We start from the raw sequence: 22,751 nt of genomic DNA, 5'->3' as shown, positions 1-22,751 counted from the left end.
CTTGGTAATCTTCTCAGTAAAAGCTTAAACTACATTTCAGCTACAGTTCAAAAGAGCTTTTGCAGCGCTCTGCAGACTGAATTCCTACAAAATATTCAGTTACAATTAAATTGGGAAATTATTGTGAAATGGAAAGGCCAGTGAATCATAAGTTACAAACATAACTCAACACATAAAGGTGCAGAGAGAAAAAGTACCCTATTCTTCAGAAAAATCAAAAAACCACCTTCTTGTTATTCCAGTATCCAAAGACATCAGACTTCACTAATACCTCGTGACTATTTCTCTTGTTGTGAGCAACCCTCCTTTCTCCTTCCCCATTTACAGCCAAGTCCCCAGTGCTGTTATTCTTGTCTAACAGATATAAGCAAGAAGTCAGTCACTCGTGACATATCAATAAAATACTTTGGTTTGAGGATGTCTCAGCTGCAATGGCACATGTAGGGTGACTAGCTTTTGTTTTTTCCTAGTTTCCAACTCACATGAGGAGGAAGGAGGCAGAAATGAAGCATTATGAACTGACCACAATCCCCATTCTCTGTCCCCTGCACTGCTCAGGGGGAGAAACTGGTAGAGAAATTGGAGAGGAGCTAAGCCCAGCAAATGGGAGAGGTGGGGGAAAGGTCTTTAGATTTGTTCTTATTTGTCATTATCCTACCTTGGTTTGATGACCAGTAAGTTAAATTATTTTGTTTGAGTCTCTTTTGTCCATGTAAACGGTGAGTGATCTCCCTGTCTTAACGTGCAAGTTTTTAGTTGTATTTTCTCTTCCCTGCTCTCCTTAGGGGAAGATAAGCGCAGCTTTGGCAGGCACCTGGCTTCCAGCCAGGGTCAACCTGTCACAGCACAGAGGTACAGCACCAGACAGGGAGGTACAGAGCTGGGAGGAGCACAGAGCTGGGAGGTACAGTACCAGACAGGTTTCAATTTCTGCTTGAGCTGAAGCAGAAGTAAAAGCCTGCTACAAAGGTGCAGATGCTGTTCCTGCTTTGACTAGTGAGGTATTAAAAGTTAGAACTTCTGTAAGATGTTTCTAAATGAGGCTAAAAACAATGCCTTTATCTGTATGTTTTCAAACACAGCACGACAGCATTGTCATTAGCTTACTAGGACTTCAAGTCTCTAGTGAAAAGAGCAACTGCAAAATTTAAACAGTTTTTCAGTTCAAAGTATCTACTTTCCACTTTATTCTAGCAGACTGAGAAGCTGATCTATTCCACCTAGAAAGAGTCAACTTCAAAGTTAATCAGCAAAATTGATCTTCACCCAGCAACTGTATAATGAGCCAGGGAGATATACAACATTACAGATTAACTATTTTTTATCCTGTTTCTCTCTTTTACACTACTTGAGCAATTAAAAATAGATTTTCTGTTGTTTGTTTTTTTTATTTTCCCATGAAGATGTCTTAACAACACGCAGCATTGTAAATAACATTCCAGTAGAAAACAAGTGGGATGTTTTTACAGATCTTAAACTCCTATATGTATAAAACTAAGGTCATGTGTTCTAACCGCTAATCCCTGAAGCGTTCAGATTCTTGTTCCCAGCAATTAAAAACCAAAGATATGAGTATCCAGTTGTAAGAGTTATGAAAGTAAATATTCCAAAACAAACTGATAGAGCACTGGCTTTCAAAATCCACATGAAGATATTGCTAGTGCCGTCTCTGGTGTTCCCAACTCTTCTGGACAGCAACTCAGTGCAAGTAAGTCTGTCAAATACATTTGCTGCTCTCAAAAGCCTGACTAGCACTGACAGGAATAATTCCAACTTGAGCCCAAGAAGCTCGCAAATGGTGTAAACAGAGCTGTACATAAGGATGGATATTGAAAAAAACATCCCCAAACAAAACCAACAGAGACTGCAAGAAAGGCAGACAGCAGCATGGGACACTCCTTGAAGAGGAGTGAGACACAACATATACATGGAGCAGAAAGAAGAGTGTGAACTACAAATACCTTTTGCCTTCCAGTAACTAAAGTGACAAAAATTCAGAGAGTGAGCAAACAAAGAGCTTCACAACTTTAACAAAAATTATATGAAAGGATGTAGATTGTTTAAAGTAGACTACATACTGTATACAGGATGTAAGCTACAATTTACACCCCAGAGAGAATGCAATATGCACCACTCAAGTGAAATATAACACTGAGGATGGCTATGGTCTTAACTCCTATGTGCTGCTCTGCCCTATCCTTGACATTCTGCCTACTAACTAGAAAGTTTAGTCCTTTCTCTACTACCAAGAAATACTTCAGTCATACACAAAAATTACATGAAAAGAATAATGTCATTTTGGGAAACAGAAGAGAATAAAACACGTGACTATGTAGACTTCTGAAGGAAACCTCACCAAAGTCTCATGAAGAATGAAGAATAGCCAAGAGCACCACCATCTTATTGATGTGGTCAGTCACACTGGCAGATACCTGAAGCCCCTGTAAACACAAATACTGGTCAGTGCAATATTCAGGCTAATTGGCCAAAGTTAAAATGATTATGAAATAAGTCATGTTTCATTATAAAAGCACACACCTGTGCAGACCAGCCATACATTCCCACTATATTTTATGCAACACTTTGTCACAAAAATGAACATTTGCCACTTGAACAGAATAGGCAGTACAGAACTACCACAAACCCAACCTGCCATCACAAGACAAAGCTTCTATCATACAGAAGTCTTAATGAAATGAAGACCATCAGTCAACAAAGTGTGCAATCTGTCTAGAATTTTTTTCAAAATCTGATTGTATAATATATTTGTTCCTTGAGAATTCTCAAGAGGTGAAAACATCACGTTAGACTGACTAAAATAGGAGAGATCAAGTCAGTAGTATGACACATTCCCTTAGCTGCAAGGTTTCGGCTTGCTCTTGCTGAAGAGCACTTATCTCTTTTGGAAAGTATGTCCTTGGCTGTTCTTACTCTTAAGAACAAGGTTATATTTGGTTTCCTTAGAATACAACTATGTTTCTTAAGCAAACAAAATGTCTTTTCTTTCAGATCAAAACTTACTTATCTGACATTGTGCAAGAGAGACTACAATCAAACATTACCTGTGGAAAAGGGATTCTTACACAGCCATTATTATCTCAACAGTACTTCAGCTCCACAAAGCAGCAATGCACTGCAAAGCAGCGGCCTCAGGAGGAGAGCGCTACTCTGCAGATCCCACACTTCACACGGTGTGAACCAATCGCTTCAGAAAGTCAATCCACCAGCTAAAAGAAGCCGAGACCTTTAGAACCAAGACCATCAACACAATTATCAACAGCGTTTACTCAGTGCCCGGAAAGAAACTTCTAAACCCGTGGAGCACGGAGCGGGGACTGCGTTCCCGGAGCAGAGCCTGTGCACAGGGCAGCTGCGGGCCGGAGGGCAGCAAAGCCGGGCCGGAGGGAAGCAAAGCCGAGCCCGCAGACCCGCCGGTCCCCGTGTGCCGCCCACCCCGTTTGTCCCCGTGTCTGTGTCTGTCCCTGTCCCTACCCCTATCCCAGCCCCAGTCCCTGTCCCTGTCCCTGTCCCGCCTCGCCGCCGCCTGCGCCACTTCCGCCCTCCCGCGCGCCGGCCGCGCATTGCGCATGCCCGGGCTGCGCGCGCACGCGCAGCGGCGGCGCCGGGCACACCCGTCCTGCAGGGACAGGGACAGGGACAGGGACAGGGACAGGGACGGGTTTGGACCCAGTGATGCTCTTCTGTTTTCTCTTCTGGTTCTGTTTTTTTCATGTCCGTAAAATAGATCTGTTTAGCAACTAAAGCTACGGTGTAGTGAAATCATGGAAAGCTTATACATTATAGGTGAATTAAATTGAAATCATTTGGGAACATCAAATTGCACTCCAGAGTAATTTAAATTGATCTTCTTACTTGATTTTCTCCTCTTAATTTCTCTCATTTTCTGCTGTTTCTTTTTCAAGTTACTTTTTTAAAACATTGCTATTAGATTCTTTCTATAAAGTAATCTTAAACCCAGAAGAATTGGAGGTTCTCATGCCCTGTCCAGTCTATTATCAAAAGAGAAAAAAAAAATAAGCAGAACTTTGATAAAAGAATACCCCAGTTTTATGTGTCAGCAAAACAACAGGGTCTGACAGAAATCTAGCCTGAAGCCTGTTTTTCTTTAATATCGTTTTTGAACGGTAGTTCTGCTCCTCTCCAGGGGGATGGCACGGCTGAGGGAAGAGCGCTGACGGCAAAGCGCGGGCTGTCCCCGGCCGGGCTGTCCGGGCCCGGGCTGTCCCGGTGTCCCCGTGTCCCCGGTGTCCCTGGCCGCTGCAGGAGCCCTGCCGGTCCCTCCCTGCCCCCAGGTTCCCCATTCTCCGCTCCAGCTGCGGGCGCCTTGGGGAAACTCCCGCTCCCAGCCCCGGGAAAGGCAGGCTCAGAGCCGTCAGCGGCCGGGCCCTCGCGGGCCAGCCCGTGAAACGAGCGTGCCACGGCCGTGCTCAGGCGAACTTAAAAGCTGCCACCTGCAGAAAGTTAAAAAATACGAGGGGAAAGAGCCCCCTGCTGCCTGCTGGCTTCTGTAGTTTAAACGGCTTTGGAAAGCAGTATTCATCGTTGACGGCGACACGGGCTCCCTGAGTCTTGCTGGTGTTTGGACGCTGCAAGGTGACACATGTCAAGATCCCACTGACACATGTCAAGATCCCACTGACACGTGCCAAGATCCCTCTGACACATGCCAAGATCCCTCTGACACATACCAAGATCCCACTGACACATGCCAAGATCCCACTGACACATGCCAAGATCCCATTTGCAGTGCTTGCCAGTTGAAAATTACAGCAGTCGTGGCTCAGCATTGCAACAGTGACACTTCTTCCTTTAGAGACTTCAGCTTTCTGTCTCCAGTACCTCAGAGATACGTCTGCAGCCCGACTATGCTCTCTCTCTTTCCATTCCCATCTCTGCAGTCCTGAATATCTGGGACAGCTTTCTTTTTCTTGTTTCTCATCACTTAGTGATTTTAAAAAAGTCCCACTGGAAACAATTTTCTCCTTTCTCTACCTTCAAATAATTTCCTTCACAACCCTCCTCCTATTTTGGAACTCTTTTAGTTATGTCTCTGGAGTGTTTTATAGTTACACTTAGAATTCAAATCCAATTCAAAAAATGGAACTTGGATCCATCCATGTTCAGGAAGCCTCTGGAGGGACATCTATGCTTTGTACTCATTTTCACCGTTGACAACCTATTCTGGAACAGGCTTCTTTTCTTTGATCATCACAGTTCTCAATAAATTTTAATCCTGTACCTTCCATTGGGTATTGATGCACCATGCTTGATTATGAACAAAAATATTGTTAAGGCCTTGTTATACAGGCGTGATAAAAGTAGCCCACAGTGAGAGCTAAGTCAGAGCTGGGAATTTAAGCACAGCTGGCTACATGGAGGATTAATGATCTCCTGTTTGAAGAGCCAGCTACAGCAGATAGGCTGAGAAGATTACTGTGACTTGCCCACATCCTTTGTTTCCATCAAAAGATTTTGAGAAATCAAACTTATCTTTAGACTATTAAGTTCTGTCAAGCGAGCATTTCTGGTGGAATATTGTCTGTCTTCTTTTTTGACCTCCATTTTTAAATCTACATTTTGAAAATGATAGTTTTCAATATAGAAAACAATAAGAAAAATTCTGCAGCCAAAAAAAAAATTGATCTAGTGGTAAAGCATACATTCAGGTAGTAAGCATTTTAAGACCCTTGTGCTATTCAGTAAAAAAATCCCAGATAATTTAAAAGAATATGGTGAGGAAATTGTGCTTTAATCCACTGATGCATTTCTCTTTTCTGTTAGATTTCTTTTTCTCATGTCTGTAAAAGATCTCTTTATCAATTATAATTATGGTGAAGTGGGATCATGGAAAGCTTATACATTATAGGTGAATTAAATTAAAATCATTTGGAAACATCAAGTTGCACTCCAGAGTAATTTAAATGGTTACTTGATCTTCTTGTCTTGCTTCTCTCCTCTTTTGCTACTTCTATTTCCAGTTACTTTTTCTTAATTTACTATTAAATTCATTCTATAAGTAACCTTAAACTTATTTTATGTCCTGTATATAATCAAAAGAGAAAAACTGAGAAAAAGCTGTATATAAGCAAAATTTTTATTTTGATAAGATAATACCCTAGTTTTATGTGTCAACAAAACAATTGGGTCTGCCAAAAATTTAGCCTGAAGTCTTTTTCTTTAATTTTAACCTCGCTTTTTGTGGTAACTACCTTCCTCTTCTTCAGTTTCTAGTTTTAATTCAAGAAATTTTATGAGAAGTTAGATGAATTACATCAGAGGGTGATTTTTAATGGTCCACTAAGTGTGTGTATTCTCATACCACTTGCAGTAGTCTTGAAATGGGCTGCAATTTATATGTATCACGATAGAAAATAGTACCTCTGCAGAGGAAAAAAACCAAAACCATAATTCTGATCTTAATGTTGGTTTCCTTTTGACTTTTAATAAACCACTTATGCTACAAAACAAAAGTCCATAAATAAATAAATAAATAAATAAGAGGGTAGTGTTATTTCTTGAACCCCTGTTTTGGAGTGGGGTCCACATGTAAGTTACAGATGCTCTTAACCAGCTTAGGAATCCTTCGAAATCCCCAAATGCAACTGAAGTTTTGATCTCACTGAAAATAACAAAAAACTTTCCATTCACTTGAGGAAGACCAAGAGGTCCCCCTGTGCATCAAAATTATATGTAACATTGAATCAAAGCTTTCAGGAATAGGAGCCTTATACATTAAATCAATACTTAGTCACAGGTGCTTCTGAAGACTGTTGTCTTAATGAGGCAAGAACTAGATAAGGATTTTGGAAACTAGCCATGAGTTCATGGGTTAAAAAAAAAAAAAAACACCAAAAAAAAAAAACCAACCAAAAAAAACAACAAAACAACCCCCAAAACCCTAAAAACAAAACAAATCCAAAAAAATTGGGCAAGTTTTTCAGTTATGTCTTTCCAAACACACATTGCAGTGTCAGTCAGGTCCTTAAGCAATATTGAAAATTCTATCTCTTCAATCTTATTTTCCTCTGATACTTTAGTAAACAGTAGTAAAATAATTGTCCTATAGGAATACAGGCTATTTTCATTAGCAGCTGCCTTGGGATGATGGTTTCCAAGTTGAGCATGAGACATTTGACAGACTAAATGCAGCCCTTTCTACTTCTTGAACTTTGCTTTGCTTTGATGATAGCACTTGATTTTTACTTGAAATTTTATTGATACCAGTCGAATTCAGCCAGAGATCCTTTGCAATGCATCTGAAATTATGTGTTGCTTGCTGGAACTGATAGGCTAAGAGAAGTCAAAAATCCAGATTTATAAAAATCTCATAAATTATTATTACAGTGTAAATTTTTAAGAATTTCTAGATGATTTCCAGGAATAAATTTTGATTAATTGCATCTTTATAGAAATAGTTACTGTATAGTCACTCAATAAGAAACCATATTACTATGGCATGCTCCTCATTATAAAGTACTGTGCTTAAATGATTTTCCTTCTGTGAAGAACAGTCAGCTTCTTGACTTTTTGTAACTGCTGGGAAATCTGAAATGCAGAGACCAGAATTAGGGTAGTTTGAAATAAGTATATATGAAGTACTAAAATAAGTAATTCTTTGCTGTTTGTCTTATATTAGTGTTCTGTGTGATTGAAGCTCATTTATATGGGTATATCTTATGTGGGTGTAAAAATAAATAGAGCATATGTTTATAAGTATTTAATGGGTATGTTATGATAATTTAAGAGGCAAGAATTGCAGATGAGGATAAATCAAATTGTATAGGTTATGATTTGTATAAGTTATATGATAGTACGGAACACTTTCACAGACTATTACTGATATTTCAGTAGCTCAATCACTGAGCAGATTCATGACTGACTCCCTGATAAGAAGAAGCTAGCTTTAAATAAGTCACTAATGGGCTCTTGGGTGAAGAAAGACTCATTTTGAGTTAAATTTTTCTGTATTTCAGTTGAAATACTCACTAGCTCTAAGAATGGTGAAATACTGCTCTTTATTCTAAAGCCTCAGCTGTCTGACTAGCTAAAGAGGTTTGTGCTTCTTTCCTTGATGGTTATAAGCTTGCACTGACTAAGAAGGCTTCTGCAAAAAAAAAAAAAAAAAGTCTAATTCATATAATTGCCAAAAGAGTTGATGTGTTAGTGTGATGCATATCCCAGGAGTAAGATAACAAAAAGAAACCCCTACACTTCAGAAACACTGGATTTTTTCATTTGTTGGAAACACAGAAATAAAGGGATGTATAATGATATTTTGTGAGAAAAGCAGAACATTTATAACTACAAGGTAATTAAAAACAAAGTGGCACCACTGGAGTGTTTAATCTTTTAATGTTGGAGCATTTGTTTGTATATCCATTTATTGGATGTGAATTTTGGTTAAATGTGCATCAGTTGCAGACAACAGTGGACAGGAATCCAGGAACACATTTTCAAAAAACTCATTGAAAGGGCTTATTAAAGGGTACAATTGTGTGAGAGCAGATAAACAGAACTATTTCAATAAAAGCTATTTATGTATTACATGTAAAATACTAAAGTGTTTCTTCTCCTGTTATTTTCAATAACTGAAGCAATTTATTTTCTATGACATGTACTAAAACCTGAGGTTTTTTCCTTTAGAAAATAATCTTTAAATATAATTCTTTATGAACCAGTTTACCTGGAAATTCAAGTTCTTCCATTTCAAGAATGAAAGTCTAACTATGATTATTATCACAGGCATCACTTTCCTCACTGTGAAAATCTATAGATGCCATCATGAACTGAAATAATTGTGTTTAACAATGTAGTGGTGAACAAAAGAGCTTGTCTTCACCTCGCCAGGTTTGTAGTCAAAATACACTGAGAAAATGAGAATTGGAGTTAATTTAATGTGTGGTGAGCTACTTACTTTGAAACTTAGAATTGGATTTAATTTAATATGTAGTGAGCTACTTTGAAACAAAAAAAATATGTCAAGAAGCTGAAAGAGACTTGGAAAGAGATGTTATTGGGAAGCTTATACTTGTTAAGTCATGTAGCTTTCATGTGTGTGATGCTGGTGCCAGTTTTCCAGACATCATTGAGTTCTTCAGCCTGGAGAAAACTTCTATACATAAAATGAATTATAATTTATTAAAATATGGATATATAAATACCCCAAAAGCACAAAACCCATTTCTTCACTTACTGAAAATCCTTTAGCTATTAGGGCTCAATTCTGATAATTCTGTCTTCATTGACTATGGAGGGATTTTTCCTTTTTTTTTTCCCCTGTTTTTTGTCCTGTTCGCATTTAATTCTCAATTCATTTTTGCATCAAAGTGTTTTTTTTTAATGATGCATTTCTTTTGGCTTTCAGTAAAATAAAGGTAAAAGGAAAATGAAGTGGAAATTAAAATTAAAACAAAGGTGGAAAAAACCTGTGGCTTAAACAGAATGACTTTATCTAGTCACAGTAGTTCATGTCCTATCACACTAGTTCACCTCCTCCACATGTTCACCTCCTATCCTGAGATATTCTGAATGTTTTCTGAGAAATCTTTAATTCAGGTTTTGACTTAAAGGGTCTAAGTGCTTTTCGGTACCCTGAAGCTAAAGGATTTGGTATCCAATGCTCTTAACCTTTTCAGTTTCAACATTCTCTGAAAAACTAAACAGAAGTTGCTCTAACAGGAATAACAGGCCACCTTATTTAAAAACACCTATAACTTGGAAGATGTTTGTCTTCAGTCTTCCAAACATTTTTGTCTGTGTGTTTTCCTGGGCTAGATGATTACTTTTTAAAGCTTCTTTGTCAGGGAAAAACAGAAACAGCATTTTCCAAAACATGGTGAACATAAACCTTATTTTACCTTTGGAAACAGCCAAACTATTCAAAGTCAGGCAAAATACACCGTTTGTTTTTTTCATTTCATGACAGAAATGAAAGCCTCCCTCAGCAACTGAATAAGAGGGAAGCACAAGAAGAACTGACCTCTGTGTTAGTATCTAACAATTCAGTGATGAGTTTGCACTCATCTTTACTTCCAGAATTTGTTTATGTCATGGCTTAGGAGTGGTGCTCCCCAGTTCAGTGCCCCCAGCAAGACTCTCAAACCATGCTCCACTCTCTCTCTCTCTCCCATTTTCCCCTTTCCCTTCTCTGCAGAGGGTAGGAGAGGAGAATTGGAGACACGAAAGGCAAAGGTCAAAATTGTGATAAGAGCAATTTACTGGAAACAGCAATGAAACAAGAAAATGAACAGTAACAGCAACAATACTAAGGACAGAGGGTACAACAAAAGAAACTATTCACATGGAAAAAAACCCCAATAACAGACAATACCATGTTTTTTTGATTAGCGGTAACCTCTTCTCCCCAGAAGAGTGTCCCTTTCCCTTGCCCCTGGCAATGACATGAGGTGGTGCAGAAGAAACATCACCATATGTCCCATCCATGCCCCCTCCCAGCTACTGCAAAAAATTAACCCTGTCCTGGCCAGAACCAGAACAGCATAACTCAAGAGTGCTTGTGATTTCATCCACTAGTGTGCACATTTTTTAGAGTGCAGCTGTGTTGTACTTGATGTTTCATATTCTTCTGGACTTCAATGGCACTTAAAGCCACATCTTGTGGAAAATCAGGATTTTTCAGCTGTGTCAAGACCTTATGTAACAGACTGCTGAGCTCTTGAGAGGTACTACATGAGCTCAATTTCCACAGAAATCTCAGGGCAGATGTTCAGGCCCTGCAGAGTTATGAGAACATGCTGGTATGTTCTTACAACCTTGGCAATGGTCTCGTTGCCATGCTCTGTAAAATATATCACACCAAGGAAGTATGATAAATTGAAGACTCTCAATAATAGCAGATACTGATAATGTTGATTCATCCTTGTCCTACAAAATTATTTTGTTGAAGAAAATGATTAATAAATAAGATAAAGTCAAAAGAGACAAGAAAAAGATACTTAAACAAAAATATCACAGTGTAAATACACAAGGATAAACAATGGGCTATGTGGCAGTTCTTTAGAGAAGAAAGGAATGAATCACATGTGAGTCAGATATGTCATTCTGTTAAAAAAAGAAAAAAATTTAAAAATTGCACAATTACCTGTAAGGTGCATAAAATAACCTTCCTGTTCAGGGGTTTCGATAAGCTGAAGTAATGCATCATGTTTCTGTCATAAAGCTTGAAGAAAATAAAACCATCAATCCATTGGACGCATTCTGAAGGACATCAGTGTGAATGAGGAAAGGCTTAGGAAACATGACCACCAGAGATGGATGGAAAGAGTTGGGGTTATGTAGCCTAAAATTTTTCTAATGTGGAGTGATATGTATGTAAAAAGAGACTGATATTTATGAAAAAGGAGTATTTTTATGTGTGTGTGTGTGTGTCCATGGTACAGAGTAAATTCTGTAGTGAATTATTTGTATTTGAAAATAGGACAGACTTTCTGACCAAAACAAATTAATGCTGAGGCATGGAATAATTTTTCTGAGAACTGCATTACTGAATAGATTTTTTGGGCCAGGTTAATAAAATATTTAGTTTAGCTAGATGATTTGTCTCGGAGTAGATGGATAGATAGGTAAGATACCTTCTGAAGGTCATTTTAACTCTATTCTTCTATGATTTTTTCAGATTTGGCTTGAAACCTTTGCTTACTTGAAATTTATTCATTCTTAAAGCTGTGTTATTCTCAGTTAGCGTTATCCTCAGCTCTTTATGTGAACTCAAAGTAATCACTAGACAAGGATGGAAAGTTGTTCATATGCAGATTGTGAAATATTTAAAATTTGTTACTTTTTTGTGACTTAGCATATATTCATTGTATTTAATTGGATGTGATTTATATGAGCTTAACAGCTTCCATTCAGTTTTATTTTAAACAATTGTGCTTGATTGTTCATTGCCCCATTTTTATGCTACATTTGCTCTTGGTTTGTTTCTTTTTTGTTTATTGAGTCATTCAGTTTTGTGGTTTGTGTGTTTTAATGTTGTTTGTTTAATTGTTTTTTTAGATAACAAAAATCTACAAAGTGGTAAGAAGTTTCAAAAATAGATTTTAAAATTTCTTTGATAATTTGATTAGTAGCAAAAAGTTATAAGCATTGTAAACAGTGTTTTCTGATATGTCATAGTTACAATTGCATTCAACTGAATTGACTAAGACTAGGTGCTCAACCAAGCATCTAATTATTTTGAAAAATTGCAGTTGGATGTTGCATTATGGCATTGAATATGGACAAAGCTTCCTGATACTGACTTTTGCATCTTTAGGAAAGCAGACAAGCCTGAAGGAACTCAATAGCACACCAAATTTGGATCTTGCAGCTTCTAGTAATAGAAGTAGTGTTTTCTTAAATTACGTGGTCAAATTATTTTCATGTATTAATTAATGCTATCATTTATAACTGATGTCCAAGGTAGTGTTTTCTAGGAAAACAGGACACTCTTCCAGGAAGAGATTAGGAAGAGTCAGGTAGATAAGATTTGTCAAAACCTTGATGAATATGAGTATTTCTTTGCTATTTTCATGCAAATCTTTTTGTGTTATTCAGTTTGCAGAACATTGCAATTGATAAAACACTGCACATCTGAATATATCATCTCAAATATGAAGCTGTCTCTGAAGCATCTACAGCAGTGAGGATGGCAGTTTTAGCTTCCCTGTGCCTTAGGTGGATTACTGTAAACAAGGTTCCTTTCTGTGTGAGAATGGGGACTACTGAGGAGGTCAGCAACATTATGAAAAATATAATTACCAAAAAGGTCTGTGGTGGACTGGTCCTGGCTGGTAGGCAAGCACACAGCTCCTTCTCACTCTTCTCACTTTCAGCATGGCTGAAGAGCAAACACAACAGAAGATAGCTCGTGTTTCAGGATAAAGACAAGGAGGTCACAATCGCTGTGGCAGGCAGAGTAGACTAAAACTGGGCAAATTATTTATTGCAAATTAATATAAATACTCTTTATTTATACTCTTAATTACTCTTTCAGGTATTGGGAAACAAAAGCAAAACAAGAAAAAAACCATTAAAACATGGTGGGATTTGCAGGGGTCCCAGGACGAGGGAAGAGACGAGAATCTTGACTGTTTATCAGAAGGCTGATTTATTATGTTATGATAGATATTATATTAAAAATGCTATAGTAGACCTATACTAAAAGAAAAGAGAGAAAGAGGATTCATCAGAAGGCTGGACAGGAATGGTAAGGAATGATAATAAAATCTTGTGACTCTCAGAGTGTCGACCCAGCTGCATCTTTGCTTGGTTATTAATTAGAAACAACCAGTATAGACCAATCACAGATGCACAGATGCATTCCACAGCAGCAGACAGTTATTGTTTACATTTCTTTCCTGAGGCTCCTCAGCTTCTCAGGAGAAGAAAATCCTAGCAAAGGATTTTCAGAAAATATCATGTCGACAAAACATTTAAGAAAATACACCACTCCTTTTCCCAAGCTTCAAATCAGGCACCTCTCACCTCCCAGCTTGTAACAGCCCCAGGTTTTACTTTCATGAGGCAAGGGATCCAGTGGAGGAGGGGGGCTGTGTTTGCAAGTCAGGTCTCCTTTTGGTGCTCCTTCTTTGCTTTTTTCCTCTGCTTTGGCGTGGGCCTTCCACAGGCTCTGTGCCTTTGGGAATTGTGCTCTGCTGTGGAACAGCTCCTGCCTCTCTGACCTCAGTATTTTCTTGCTGTTTCCTTCAGGTTCTATCCCCCTATCTCTGTTCCCTCATTGTCTCCATGGTCTCTCCTCCTCTTTCAAGAGTTTCCATTCTTTCGTACAAAGATTTTTGCGGAGGCAACATCAAATTCAGTGATGGGATCATCTTTGGCTTGTGGTGGGTGGAGAGTTATCTGGAAATGACAGTGTCCAGTGCAGGACAATCTCTGACCTTCTTCCACAGAGGCCACCCCTGCAACTACTCACTTCCAAAACTCTGCCACACCAACACAAAAGGTTTTATCCACATTGCATTTTCAAATCCATATCCCCTTGTCACTCTTTAAGAACTGAATACAGTCATCAGAAATCTAAAGTTCTACTTTCACTCATCGGCTTTAATAATTCCTTTATTCTCAGCCCGCCTCAGCTTTTAACTTAAACAAATGGTATATAAAGGGTGTATTTTTTAACCATTTGTCTGACTTATGGGGTATTCAACAGATATTGCTATGCATTGACAATGACAATTTTATTTGTGTTGAGATCCAATTCTAAATTTATTTCAGGATGGGCCAATTTTATTCTTATTTATTAGTTTTATTACTCTATCAAGTAAGAGATTTATCAGGAGCTAACACTGCATTGTCCTGAGGAGAACATCAGACACTGACAGTAAGTGGCCCAAGAGAAGGCCAGCAATGTAATAAGGTCAGCTTGATGAGAGGTAGTTTTAACACAGCAGCAAATTAAGCTTTACCACAGTCAGCAGTCCAGTTTCTTAGTGAGTCATCTGTCCATTTTCTTTTTGGTCTGACAGAAGCCAGTGTCCACTTGTGAGAAAAAGTCAAGAGGGAGAAAAAGTCCAAAAGCATAAGTTATGGTGAACAAGGTGTAAAAAAAGATTATAAAAAAGAGTTTACAATATTACCTTAATTGGAAAAATAGCCAGTTGAAATTTCAGAGGATTAATATATCTCACAACTAGTATCTTTTAATAAATGATGGTAGAAATCACAAACAGAAATTTAAAAAAAGGCAAAAATGATTGCAGTAGTGATTGAGGATAATTACTTTGTGCATCTCTTAAACTCTTGAAAATGCCATCACTACCTAATTCTGCCTTTTCCATCATTCTTCATAGCAGTTTCATGAAATTCTAGGGATAAGAAGAAAAAAAGATTAACCAGTCTCTGGCCTCTATGGAAAGAATTTTCTACAGAATTTTCTTAGGGCACTGAAGTTTGGCACATCTCACAGATAAAAAGATTCAGAGATGGCAATCATGAAGTTCCTAGGCAAGATAATAGCAAGACATTGATTGATAGGTCGTCTATTTGCTACCATAATCTCACTCTAAACTTAATAACCTCTGAAATATAGAGTGATTTCCCACATGCTGTACTTGCAAAAAAAAGTAATACACTACTCAGAATATTAAAAATATTCCTTTCTTATATTCATTTCAGGAATCAGATTGTTCTGGAAATGTTTTTCGGGTGGTACTGATAAAATGGAAATTGTACCAGTGCCACCTGAAATGATAATGTGTGACAGAGCACAGCTTCCTCTGGTATCAACGGGTGTTGCTTGTAATGATCTGAGAATTGATGTGGACTCTCTGTATAGAGTGACATTTCAGAGATTAATGGATATTTATGGAAACGCATGAACAATCCTGATATGAATTCTTTAACTGTCGTACACACATAGAAAACCAGAGAAAGTTGTTATGAAGAACTGAAATGGAAAACATGGTAACAAAGCAACAGGACAAGAAGAAAGGCTATAAAATCAATAAAAGATACAATTAACATTTTACTATCTGACCAGACATCTATAACTTGTTGTAAAGCTATACAATATCCCCTAGGGAATAAACTAAGATGATAAAGAGCTCTAAAACAAGATAGAAGCTATCAATTAGCCACTTAATTTTATTGATAAATAAAGAAGAATGTTCCTAGTGTAGATTTATAAATTTAATAAGGCTCTTATGAAAGCCAAAGGATGTCAGTAGGTGTTGTGAAACATCAGAGCTTATCAGGTGGAGCCATGAGTCTCACATAATGCTTTTCCTTTAAATCAGTGCAGTATTAATTGCACTTTTAAAAAATACTACTTTTAAAATACTGAAAATTGTTCACAATTTTTCACAAAGAGAAACATCCTCAGAAAGTAAGAATAAGTAACTGCCATTGTCTTTTCTAGCTGTAAGAACAGGAAAACAGTTTGGAAAACCAAAAATTGGTCTGAGAGAGTTGAAAACACACTCATCTGTTGGTTGTTCCAACTGTGGCCATCAGGACAAAGTCCCGCAGGAGAACACTTGTGAGTGGAATGAACCATCTGTTGATATATTTTTGCCCAAAACATTTTTTTTAATGGCCTGGACAAGGGGATAGAGTGCTCCCTCAGCAAGTCTGAATATGATGCAAAACTGGGAGGAACAGCTGATGGCTGTGCTACCTGCTCTTCAGGAAAACCTCAACTGGTTAGAGAAGTGGGCTGAGAAGAACCCAGGAGATGAGCCATTTTAGAGGGAGCTCATGGAAGGAACCTCACCCATGATCCCTGAAGGAGTCTCTGGAAAAGGCTGAGAAAAGGGGAACCTGCCTAGTTTAGGCTTTTGTGCCTGGGAATGTGCACCTTTTAAAGTAGCCAGTTTGTAGAGCTCTAGCATATAAAATCAATCTGACAGAAAGGATATTTTCTATCATATGACAGCCAGTTCTCAAGAAGTGGAATATAGAGCTGAAATGCCATGTTTCCTCACTGTGGTTGCTGTTCCAGTCCTGAGTAACACTACCTGGTGCTTGTCCAACCAATGTCCTGACAGCTTGTCAAGAGGCTCCTTGGAAATAGTTTTCACATGATTTACTGCATCAAACAAGCTGTCTTTACATTCCAATTCAGGCTTGACAAATGTGTCAGTTTCTCCAATCCATTCACAGTTCATAAAGTCAACATTTCTGTGATGCAACCTGGGAGACTGGCAAGGAAACCCCTGGAGATTGCTTCAAGTGTGACTAATTCAGAAATAGTGCAATATACTTTTAAATCTCAACAAAAGAATGAGGCTTGGAAGGTAGCAGGAGGTCTTCATTAAAAGCTATTTAACAGCATCTGAGAGTTTCCTGTGCAGCAAAGATTTATGCTTGAAATTCTCACTGGTCTAGGGAAACTCAGGGCTCCCCTTGAGAAAGTATTTGGTTCAGATTCATAAGCTATTAGAGTGTGACTTATAAAAATGATGAGGATAGAACCTTTAAGCACTTGGGTGAGAAAAAAAACCCACTTCTTTTGCTGCCTGGGTAAACAACTTGAGTACTGCATTCCTTAAATATTTTCATGCTTAAAGTTGTGTTAGTAAAGAAGATTTCTACTTATTTTTTTTTTCTATTTTGTCCCTATTGCAGAGAAGAGCAGGGTATTAATCTGTTACAATATGTATGGCAATTAACCAGGAAAAGATGGATATTAACAGTTGTCTCTCATTCCTTTTCACACATGACTCATTATTTTAATGAAATTGATTTTTACCATGTTTTAACAGATGACACAAGTTAAAAGAAGCACAACTGTGTAAATTACTAGAATGCCCTAGTTTCAGCTAGGGTAGAGGTAATTTCTCCTCACTAGCTGATGCAGTGCTGTAGTTTGGACTCGGAATGAGAATGGTGTGGATAACACTGGCTGAAGGGATATTCTACACCATAGAATGTCATGCCCAATATGTAAACTGGGGGAGTTATCTGGAAGTGGGGTTGATCTAGGTTCAGGAATGGGGTCACTCAGTGGGTGGAGCAATTGTATTGTCCATAGATAATTATTTTGTTCTTTTCTTTCCCTTTTTATTGTCGTTGATGTTATTACAATTTACTATTATTATTGTATTTTACTTTGGTTTTAGTTTTTAAACTGTTCTTATCTCAACCTCCAAGTTTTACTTTTGATTCTCCTCCCCACTCCATTGTGGTGGTGGGGAGAAAATGCCATTGAAACAAAATTAGCAGGGTTTTCATCTTGAAATGAAAAGAGAATTGGGTTTTGGGACATGTTCTCATCGTGATCCTTCAGTCCTCATGATGTGAAATGTGCACTGGGATTCTCAAAGGATATGAGCAGATCTTCAGGGTGCTCTAGGCCACACAGCCTGTTGAATTCAGCTTAGCAAAACTGGAGCAGCCACTGAACTGACAAAGGTCCCCCAGGCTAAGCCCCATCCCTTGCCAAAGCTATTGCTGAGCAGCAAGTCAGGCTGTTGCACAGGGAGGGCAAACCTCAGCTGAGGCTGTGCCCAGCACAGGCATCACTGCATCCCCAGCTGGGACTGAAACCATGACGTAAGGGAAAAGAGGGTGAATGAGAATACAAATATATAAACCAATTGGGATTGTGTGGAATTGTAAACTGGAATGAAGTTTAGTTCACATCACTGTACTTTATGAAATGATATAGCCTGCTCACCATCATGACTTGACGTAGAAATATTGTGGGATGGAATTATTTCACTGTTTTCTGTACTGATTGAATCTCTTGCATGAAGTGGAGTGATCAGTTCAGCTTTTTGAAAACTGCATTAGGTTTTTCTGAAAAATGATAGCAGGCTCTGAACAAAGACAAGGTAGATTTGTTACTTAGCAGAACAACATATATATGGCAATGCTTCAGAGGACAAGAAATGATCTTTTAGTGCTGGCCAGGACAGGAGTATGAGCTTGAGATTATTTGAATGTGTGGGCTGAGCTGTGTAATTGATATTCACAAAATCATAAAAGTCTTTGGACAAGTTATGGCACAAACAGGACAAGAAATTACGTACAATCTTTTGTACAATTGCTTCTGACTCGCATTCTCAGCAGTAACCTGCACGCTTGGCCACGCTTGGCCCTGCTGTGCAGTTATGTGTCAGAGAGCCCAGGGTAACAACAAAATTCTTTTGTTCTTGAGACATGCATGCGAACATTGCTTGAGGAACTTTGATTTGTACTAGTACACCTGACATTTTCTCTGTCAGCAGAGAGAAATACCAAATTTGACAAATCAAACTGCTCTTGCTCAAAACACTTTTCTGGAAATCAATTTGTCTGTTTCACCTGGCAGTTTATAAATTCCTCAGACCTGATGTTCTGTCCTCAAGATGAAAAATGCTTCAAAATATGAGGATGGTTTTTCACTCTTTGGGGTCCCTGACATTTATCCCAGCCTGTAACTTGTGCAGCAGTTTGTTCATAAAGTCTTCAGCAATCCCTTGAGCCTTGAGAAGGTGTTCAGTCTGGTAATCAACTGGAAGCAGCTACAGGAGATGATCATGGCTGGGTTTGGCCAACAAGAGCCATAGTGTTCTTTCTATTTTCTATTACCAAGAAGTGTTTGGTAGTCTCCTGCAATAAGATCTGCTTTAGATCATGATCTGTGCACTCAAAATATCTTCCAAAGGTGGGCATAATAGAACAGGTGAGCTGCAAGTAGCCAGACAGTTTGGATTTGGTTGGAGCTGCATGGAAGCAGTTTTATTTGTCTAGTCCAGCTGGGCTCCATGCATGCAAGTATTTGCTGAAATTACACCAACAGAGTTTACCTAGACAGGAGAAGTTCCCCTTTGTTTTGTGTTATCACAGATTCTACTTGGAACCTGATAATAGCTACTGGTCTTCAGCTCCACATCCTCCAGCCTTGTCCAGGTAAGGTGCTGTTCTGCTGAATGATAAAGTAGCTTAAGAGTACTCTGTGATCCAATATGGTTAGTTAGAGGATTTTCTTAAAGAATGGCCTTAAACAATGCCAGAGTTTATGTGACAAAAAGAACATATGAACATTGTTGTGTTTTGCCTCTGTTTCGTGTGTGCTCTGTAGGTTTGCTCCAGTGAAAATGCAGCAGGTTCCCTTGCCAGGGGACTCCTCAGATGTAACTTGGGGTGGAAGAGTGGTGTGAGATTAATAGCAAATATGTAAACAGCATTAGATCAACCCAAAATAAGGTGGTGATCTAAAATTGAATCAGGATGAATAAACAGTGTTTGAGACTGCAATGTATATAGGAAGCCACAGGAGCTGTTGCCACATTATATGGCTCTTACAACATTTATTTTATATGTTTATTTTATGTGCATGTAAAATTTTATATTTGTTTATTTCATACAATCTTAATACTTGACAAAAATTTCGAGCTCTTCATGCAGTAGGTAATGATGCTTCTGAGTGCTGGAACACAACTGCTAATGCTAGCAAGCTTTTACCTTTTCAGCTAGTGTGTTTAGCAGGATTTTTTAATGTGCCATGAGTAACTTACTCTAGGAATTCCTCGGCATGATGCTGGAATTGAAAGCTTCCAATGAGGACTGCCAATAGGTAGTTTGCATGCAATCATCTAATTTCCCAGGATAACAGTGGTTACTAGTTTAGACACAAGATTCTCTGTACCACCTGGTTTCAAGACCAAGGAATACTCTCAGTAAATTTGATTTACTAGCATAATTTTCAGGTGTCTCAGTTTCATTTTCTCTTAATTTTAAACTTGATCTCAATAAAATTCTGTCTAATCTCTTGCAATCTAGAATTTCTGAGCCTACATTCAGTACTGAGACTGCATTCAGAGAAGTGAGTTTTGTCTTTCCTACTTAGGAAACTGGCTGAAGGGTTGATTCAGGAAATAAATTAAAGTTGCTTTTATTGCTTCAAGTTACCATAAGTGTTATATCTCCGAGTCTCCAACTTTTCTCTGTAACTACCTAGGTCTAGTAATTTAGTGGTTTTGCCCCTCATGAATCACCTGAATCCATACACCAATGCTTTGAAAAAATATTGTCAATAGACTTTGCTGTAAATGAAATATGCAACAAAATATCATAAAATGCAAGAAGCACATAAAGTTAAGTGCAGAAGTGCTTAAAAGCATACAGTAATCAATGTATCACATCCTTTTAAATTCTCTATAGCCACAGATGCAGTCATTTAATATTACAGACATAACTAATTCTTGTGGAATCAGTAGGAAATCTCCCAATGGCTGATATAAAGGACAAGCGTTGGTAATTGCAACAGCATCACATATAGAGAAAGGAAGATTATTTTTTTTCCAAATTCTGTAATCAGATGGAGCAGACTTAGTAAAAACATCAGAAATTTTCATGACCACGAAATAAAAACAAAACCCAAAGAGTCAGATCTCTTAAAAGAAGATACTGATTTTGGCATCTCTCTTTTAGTGAAAGTTCACATAAGAAAGGAAAAACTATCTCCTTAGAGTTTCACCTCAGGTTTTTAAAATGTAATTTACAGATTCTCATGATGTAAAATTGTGATTTCACTCAGAGAAAACAACAGGAATTTATTGAGGACCAGAGGTAAGTTATTACAAGCTCTTCTGAGTAGCCTAGTGATTTCTTCTTGGGTTTTTTTTTGTGGGTTTTTCTTTTTTTGTTGTTGTTTTTTTTTTTTTTTTTTTTACTATATGAGATTTCCTGACAGAAAAGTAATTTCAGGTGTTCAGAGAGATATGGATCCAGCACACAACATCCAAAGTTAAAGCTGTCAATTGAAGTACAGGAATCTATCCTTTCTCTATGGGATTTTTACTTTTCAAAAATGCAGTATAGTTGTATTAACTAATACTTGAACAACAAAAAAAAAATGAGCAACTAACTAAACAGCTTCCCTTGAATTCTGGTGAACAATGGTCCGAGGTAGATTTCTGTTTCTGTAATACTGGCAAGCCAAGAGCCATTTTTTTATCTTTCTTAGGAATAAGAGTAGCTTGAGGTTTTCCAAATTTACACAGCAATTCCATCACTAGAGCACTCACATGCTGAGAGTGCTCCTGGGTCTTACAGCCAGCTGTTACAGAAGAGCCCTAGTGCCAGTACTAAGGCTGTCCTAGTGACCTTCTTTCACTGTTGGGAGTACTGTTGTAGCCACAATAGCATAAAGATAAATGAAATATAAATTAAACAGGGAGTGGCAATGGTCAGATACTTGAAAAATGCAGAGCTGGAGGAAATAGGCTTCTTTTAAATGTTTTTCCATTATTGGACAAGTATTAGCATATCTCTGCCACAGATTGGATAAAAGTTGGGCAAAGGAATGCAGAATGATGCAAAACTTATAGGCAGAAACTCTCACTATTCTTGCATTTCTGCCAGGTGGAGATTCCCTCTCCCATAATTACTTACAGCATTTCAATGCTATGTGGATATCAAGTGAAGTTGTTAATTTTGATCAGACCATTACTTCACCTTGCTTAATAAACACCTTTGAAAGAGGTTTAGTACTGCTTCTGAGGAAATGGTGATGATCTGATCATCCATCCCTGCCTGACAGGATGGGACCTGTTATCACTTGTTTAATGGTCTTTCCTCATCACAGATTCAGATATTGATCACATTTTGTTTATAAAATAAATAACATTATATTACCAGTCATAAAATTAGCCATTTATTTTAAAAATATATCAGGAACATTGGATTGTAGGAGTTAATAGTATTGACAGTTTCACATTCTGACTACAGGCTATGCAAAAAAATACCTTGGAATAGCCTTTGAAAAAATAGTGATGGCAAAAACACCAATTACACTAAACAAACCAATTTATTAATTACATTATGGAACAGAAACCAAGGGGACTAGAATCACAGAGCAGAATGGTCTCTTTTAATCTTTATTTCCAGGGTTTTAATAGTTTTAAATTTATCTACCACTAATAGTGAGTAAAATAGGAGAGATGGGCAATGCTGTTGTACCAGGAAGGAAATGTGAAATTTATGGTTTGTGTACTGTCTACTTTCCCAGGAACCAGTTGGCATCATAATCCAAGCACTATTTTTTACACCACCAGGATCAATACTGAAAATGGGAGAGGTAATAAGCAGCTTTAATTCTTCCCATAAAGTCAGAGCACCATCTACCAAATGATAAATAGGCTCAACCCTTGCTCTGTTTTCTGAAAAGCTCCTCATCCACAAGGACCTATTTAATTATTTCTTTGTTTTTATAGGTCTGTCTACAGTCATTTACTTTTCCTTCACAGTCGGTTACCCAAGGTAATTCTAACTCTAATGATGCT

The 22,751-nt window shown here is 37.9% G+C and overlaps 1 protein-coding gene across 2 annotated transcripts in view; it reads right to left on the bottom strand.

Moving 5' to 3' along the window:
• The window catches only part of POT1 (protection of telomeres 1), a 61,047-nt gene extending 57,511 nt beyond the window's left edge, over positions 1 to 3,536 (bottom strand). Inside the window, exons 1-2 of one of the 2 annotated variants that reach the window (XM_038153406.1) lie at positions 3,063 to 3,536; positions 2,357 to 2,441 (exon numbers count right to left, since the gene is read on the bottom strand). The gene's annotated coding sequence lies outside the window, so the exon portion shown is untranslated. The remainder of the gene's footprint in view (positions 1 to 2,356; positions 2,442 to 3,062) is intronic. The other variant, XM_038153408.1, reaches the window with a different exon arrangement.
• Between the last annotated feature and the right edge of the window lie 19,215 nt (positions 3,537 to 22,751).

This window comes from Motacilla alba, chromosome 1A (assembly GCF_015832195.1).
Source record: "Motacilla alba alba isolate MOTALB_02 chromosome 1A, Motacilla_alba_V1.0_pri, whole genome shotgun sequence".
NCBI lineage: Eukaryota > Metazoa > Chordata > Aves > Passeriformes > Motacillidae > Motacilla > Motacilla alba.
The sequence above is the reverse complement of the archived record's forward strand: the minus strand, read 5'-3'. Positions and strand labels throughout refer to the sequence as shown.